Here is a 6,733-nt window from a genome sequence, read left to right on the forward strand (position 1 = left end):
GCAATTTTTGTTCATTTTTTTAGATTATTACTGTCCTTTCTGTACATGAAAATGAGGGGGAGAGGACCTTTTCCATCTTTATTTTTTAATTACTGAATGCTTTGAAATCTTCAGTAGGAATCAATCTCCATGATAGGAACAGACCTAGAATTAAGACAATGTTTATTCAGGTTTATGGTATTTTTTTTCTCTCAGTCTCATCATCTGTCAACATTTATCCTCTTTGAAAATTATTTACAACTTTAGCTTTTAATAAGGAAATGCAGTTAATTTCCATGTTTTAGTACTAATTCCATGGGTTCATTCTGAGCTACTGTGCAGGGCATTAACCCTCCTGGTCTCCCATCTGTGAAACTGCAATGATCAATGTCATGGAGTTGGCACAGATAATTAGTGATAGGGTCTTTTGAAATATTTGTTGTTGTATGGACTATAAAATATGGGTGTTTATGACAAGCTATGATATGCATGGTGTTTATACATAACTAGGAGGTATCTTTCTTAATAGATTTTTCTGATACAGTCTGCAGCCAGGGAACACCATGTACAGAGCAGTGCTATTGGGATTAGCATTCTATTGCAGTGGGTTAAGGAGCTTGTGCTGTCCCTTTGGATTTGTGTATTTGTTTGAAAGGCAAAGTTATATAGAGGGAGAGGCAGGGACATCTTCCATCTGCTTGTTTACTTTCCAAATGATGCAGTGACTTAGGTTAAGTCATGCCAAGGCCATGAACTTGAAAGTCCATCTGGGTCTCTCAAGTGGGTGCAAGGACACAACACTTGGACCATCTTCTGCTGCTTTCCCAGGTATGTTAGCAGAGAGCTGGGTCAGAAGTGGAGCAGCCAAGACTTGAACTGGTGCCCCTAAGGGATGCTGATGCTGCAGTGAGTGTCTTTAACAGGCTGTACCGCAAGGCTGGCCTCCAGCATCTCACATCAGTTTGATTGCTGGTTGAAGTCCCAGCTGTTCTACTTTTAATTCACTTTCTTACTGGTGCTCCTGGGGAAACAGCAGGTAGTGCCCTGAGTATGTAGACTCATCTCACCCATGTAGGTGACCTGGATAAGGTTTCAGGCTCCTGGCTTTTGCCAAGAGCTGTTTAAATCCCTTTATATCTCATGACTCTCTTGACTCTCATAACCAACTTATTGTGTCATGGTCATCTCTTCCTTGGAGTTTCTGTGCTGAAAGACTGTTCTAGGAATAACATCCTATTAGGTATTAAAAGCCAGAAGCACCTTTTTATGGAATTTGAGATAACCTTGAAAATTTATTTTTCTGTGGGCAGCCACTTTCTTGCAAATATTAAGAAAATATCATTTTTTTTTTCAAAGCAGCACACTGACCCTTTATTCAGTACAGTTGTTAACATTCTGCAGGCCTGTCACAATCCCTGTTTTGTCAGCGTCCCGTCTCCAAAGTCCCCCAAGAAGGTCCTGCCAAGGGTCCCGCACGCTGCACGGCCACAACCCGCAGCCTCCGCCGGCCCCCGCCCGCAGGGCCACCCAGCGCCCAGCTCGGGAAAGGGCCAGCCTGCAGTCACCCAGCACCCAGCTCGGGATAGGGACTGCCGCCTGCCCGCACACAGAGTCACCCAGTGCCCAGCTCGGTGGTCCCGCCTGCAAGGTCACCCATTGCCCAGCGCCCAGCTCGGGAAAGGGCCAGCCTACAGTCACCCAGCACCCAGCTCGGGATAGGGCCCGCCGCCCGCACACAGGGTCACCCAGTGCCCAGCTCGGTAAAGGGCGCGCCACCCGCCTGCAGGGTCACCCAGCGCCCAGCTCGGGATAGGGACTGCCGCCCGCCCGCACACAGGGTCACCAGTGCCCAGCTCGGTGGTCCCGCCTGCAGAGTCACCCAGCGCCCAGCTCGCGGCCTGCCCGCCTGCAAGGTCACCCATTGCCCAGCGCCTAGCTCGGCAAAGGGCGCGCCGCCCGCCCGCCCGCCTGCAGTCACCCAGCACCCAGCGCCCAGCTCGGGAAAAAGCGAAAATATCATTTTAATTTGGCTTTGGCTTACTTGCATGAGCACAGGACTAGTTTGCAAGTGTCTTGGTAGTGAAGGAGCCAGGTTTTAGCGAATGCATGGTAGCATGTATGAGTGATCTTTAGAAAGTTTATAGAAAATCCTTATTATATAAAATATCAATGGATTTCTTTTGAACCAAAATTGAGTTCCATTTCCCATCAACTTTTGAAGTCCATACTAAAATAAACGATAAAATAAGTGAATGGTTCAGAATGTAGAGCAAGCAAGGCCATAGAAAACAAACTGTTTCAAACTCAAGTTGCTTTTCAGGTCTCATTGTATGCTCCTGAAGGATTTGGGATTTGCAAAGGTGGGCTCATTGTCTGAATTTTAGACTTAATGGGAGATAGCTCCCTTGAGGCAGCAGTATTGCAAAAATAAATGGCCAGCCAAAGACTAAAAAAAAAAAAATTAAAAATGTATTATTCCTTAGAAATGAATTGTATCATTAGTTATTATGAATACCTCCAATTATGACAAATTCATATGTAAGTATGCCAGGGAAAAGTAGCTGTGAGCTGTAATACACAAAATTGTTTATTACCCATGAGAATCTAGGTGCTAATATGGATGGTATTACATCTGTGAAATTATCAAATCCACAAAGGATTCAAAACCATAAAGCCAAATAAAATATAATACAGAGGGAAATGATTTTGATTATGTAACATTTATATATAGCATTTCATTTTACATTTCCAAATTGCTTTTCAGCCATTGGTCTATTCTTCCCAGTACACCTGGGGAAGTACATCCATGCTATTGTCTTTTGTTCACAGCTGAGGGAACTAGGACTGAAACAGGCAAAGTGTTTTGTCTAACCACACAGCAGGGCATGGTGAGAAATCATTTATTCATTCAATCAGGCGGCCATTCAACACCTCCTCAGGTGTTGTGTGGCAGCCATGCCTGGAGATGGATACTGTCCCAGGGGCCTCCATGTGCGGGAGCTGGCAGTCTGCAGAAATGCTAGTTGGCCACTAATACCTTCAGCAGTGTGCAACCTGCTTTCTCCAAGAGGAGAAAGTAACACTTCTCAAACCTTTCATGATTAATGAAGATGCTAGACTTTGAGGAAGGGGTAACATTTTGACAGATGGAATTTGCAGATGATGGGAAGGACAGAGATATGAAGGTGGGTGAGCACAAGATGTTTTGAAAAATGCTTGACTCAAGCAGAGTGTTTGCTGGGAAAGGACTAGGAGATAGCAGTTGATATCTGAAGACACTGGAAGACCAACTCCAACATGTACATTTCCAATTGTGGGCAGCAGGGGCTAGATTCATTTCTGGCGTGTTATATTCGTGATTCTAACTTGTTCTGTGCTGACCACTAATATATGCTTACTCTACAGGTGTTTCCCTGCACATCAGCTTTTTAAACCACATCATTCTAAGGAGATCCATATTATTCTTTCTTTAATGCATGAGGAAGGCTGATAAATTGGGATTAAGCACTGCTCACAGTTGTGTTGCTACTAATTGGCAGAACTGGAGTTTGCAAGCAGGACCCCTTACTTTTTTCCAGAGACTGATGGGAGGAATAATTGCAGACCCTGGAGACTTTACTTAGGATAACTATGTAATGGTTTGCCTCTTACCTTGAACTCAACATTACTGCAGAAATAGTAACTTTGTAGGGGAGAAATAATTTTTTTTAAGATTTATTTTATTTTTATTTGAAAGTCAGATTTGCCGAGAGAAAGAGAAAAAGAGATCTTCCATCTGCTGGTTCACTCCCCAAGTGGCCTCATCAGCCGGAGCTGAGCCGATCCAAAGCCAGGAGCCAGAAGCTTCTTTTGGATCTGCCATGCAGGTGCAGGAACCCAAGGCTTTGGGCCATCCTGTTGCTTTCCCAGGCCACAAGAGCTGGATGGGAAGTGGAGCTGAGACACGAACTGGCACCCTTGTGGGATCCTGGCACATGCAATATGATTATTTAGCCACTAGGCTATTACACTGGGCCTTAAAACTAATTTCTTACCATGTAGGTTATTTTAAACTTAAAGACAATCCCAGGTTAGCAAGAAAAACAGAGAGGATTTCCCCTTATTTTATTTGTTCTATAATTGCATTAGATACCTACATTTTGATAACATTAGTCTTCTTGGTATCTTTAATACATTTTTATCTCAGTTTAGTATTTCCACTAAGCTAGAATCTCTCCCTGGAGTTGGTCAATTCAATCCCTAATCCTTCTTAACACTGCAATCTAACCATTGATCTTAGCACCCTATGAGGTCCCTAATTCAGCTGGAAGCTTTGCCCATCAAGAAATAGCCTTTTCTTTCTTTCCAAATACAGGCTACTCATTACATTTTGACTATTTAATCATCAGGACTAAAATACCAATGAGAGAAGTGATATAGTTAACCCAATTAGGGAGGAAATGTGTTACTTACTAAAATTTTGCCAAATATATGTAAACGTATAAATGGGAAGAATAATTGTAGACCCTGGAGACTTTACTCAGGGTACCTATCTAATGGTTTGCCTCTTACCTTGAACTCAACATTACTCAACATATATATATGGAGCAGCTGGATGGACCTCAAAATGGTTCTCCTATATGATGTTGGTGCCTCAAGTGGTGGCTTCACCCCATGCAACACAGTGGTAGCCCTAAAGAGAAGGAATTGTTTATTTATTTGATCTTGCTTGTGTTAGGCTTTGTTTTTTTTTTTTTTGAATACTGTCAGTGATCAATGAGACAAGTCTCCCTCTAAAGCAAGTATCTACCAAAAATGACAGACCAACATCTGTCTTCTTCATGACGACAAGTGGAAAACCACTAAAATGGGGCAATTTAAAATTCTAGAACACATGACATTTTTCTTACCTCCAAACTCTAAAAATGTTGTATTTGGAATTGCCCAGGCTCTACTTTATGACTTAAGTTGTGAAAAGTTGAGAGTAATGATTGAGTGTTTTGCCCTGTTTGTTTTTATTTTTTATTTTTATTTTTTTAAGATTTATTTACTTTTATTGCAAAGTGAGATATATACAGAGAGGCGGAGAGACAGAAAGAAACATCTTCTGTCTGATGATTCACTCCCCAAGTGGCCACAACGACTGGAGCTGTGCCAATCTGAAGCCAGAAGCCCAGATCTTCTTCTGAATCTCCCACATAGGTGCAGGGTACCAAGGCTTTGGATTGTCCTCAACTGCTTTACTAGGCCACAAGCGGGGAGCTGGATGAGAAGCAGGGCTGCCAGGATTAGAACCGGCACCCATATGAGATCCTGGCGCGTTCAAAGCAAAGGACTTTAGCCACTAGGTCACGGTGCCAGGCCCTTTTATTTTTATTTTTGAGTTTATTTATTTTCATTGGAAAAGCAGATTTACTAAGAGAGGGAGATAGATATCTTGCATCCATTGGTTCACCCTCCAAACAGCCACAGTGGCTGAGCCAATCCAAAGCCAGGAGGCAGGATCCTCCATTGGATCTCCTGCATGGGTGAAGGGATTGGACCCATGGACTTGTAACATCCTCAATTACTTTTCCAGTTTATAAGCAGGGAGTTGGATTGAAAGTGGAGCAGCCAGGACACAAATTGGCACCCATATGGGATGCTGGTACTAGCAGGCAGATGATTAATTTGTTAGACACTGTGCCTGCCCCAGTTTGTTTATGTTTTATTTTTGAGAAAGCCAAGAGAAACACATGATTGATTGGGTTTCCCTTCAGATCTTAAGAGCAGAGGAGTGTGACACAGGAGGCCTGTTGTTGTGTGCCACTACTTTTAATATTAAAGAAACACAAAGAGATCTCCACAGCTGGTCAAACTCAGAGGCCTTAAGAACTTGGGCCTTCTGCATTTCAGGGGACAGTGACAAGGGAATTGCATTGGAATCAGAGCAGACATATCTCAAAGCGTCAGTGTAAAATGTTGGCACCACAACTAACAGTTTAACTTGCTGTATTATAGTGCCAGTCCCTTGCCTGTGTTTCACCGATGAAAGTGATGGACAAATTCTTCAGCTTCTAGATCTGCAAGATCGTATCTCGTTTCCTGTGAGATATTGGGATTACAAGACTTTGTAGGACTGAGAGGAAACCATATAACTGATTGTAATTGTTTATATCTCTTTACAGGGGAAAAAATCTACAACATACACTTCTGGGACTTTTCCCTGTTGATGAGAGAAAGTTCAGGATACTTCAGTGTGTCCCATTGAAGGCATGTATTAGCATTAATTTCTCCTCATAATTGATACAGAGCCTATGTGGCTCTTTCACTATCTGAAATGTTCAGCAAAAGTGCTGAGACTCTCAGATTATTGAGTTGGAAGCATGCTGGAATTAACCTTAAGAAACAAACAAAGCAATTAACAATGCATTTAACATTTCCCCAACCAATGAGGTTCATTGCATTGAAGTTGTTTTTCATGGGAGTTTCAAGTTCCCAGGGGGTTCTAATAGACTTTCAGGTGGGAAAATGTGTGAGAGGTTAGATGTCATTTTCATTTGCTAGGTACCATTTGCCAGTCCAGTAGTTCCAAGGAAGCTGCATTGTAAACTGACTACACCTGAGGAGCCTCCCTGGGGAGCTTGATGCTATTGTCCTGACTCAAGGACTCAAGGTTATTGAGCTGTGGCAACACAGTAAGCATCTCAAGAACTATTTGCAGCTTCCACAGCATTAACCTAAGAGATTACTGATTTAAAAATATATGTTACATGTAGTCTAGTAATTTGCAGGC

The sequence above is a fragment of the Ochotona curzoniae genome, unplaced genomic scaffold (genome assembly GCF_017591425.1).
Source record: "Ochotona curzoniae isolate NIBS_2020 unplaced genomic scaffold, NIBS_Ocur_1.0 contig_1, whole genome shotgun sequence".
Lineage (NCBI taxonomy): Eukaryota > Metazoa > Chordata > Mammalia > Lagomorpha > Ochotonidae > Ochotona > Ochotona curzoniae.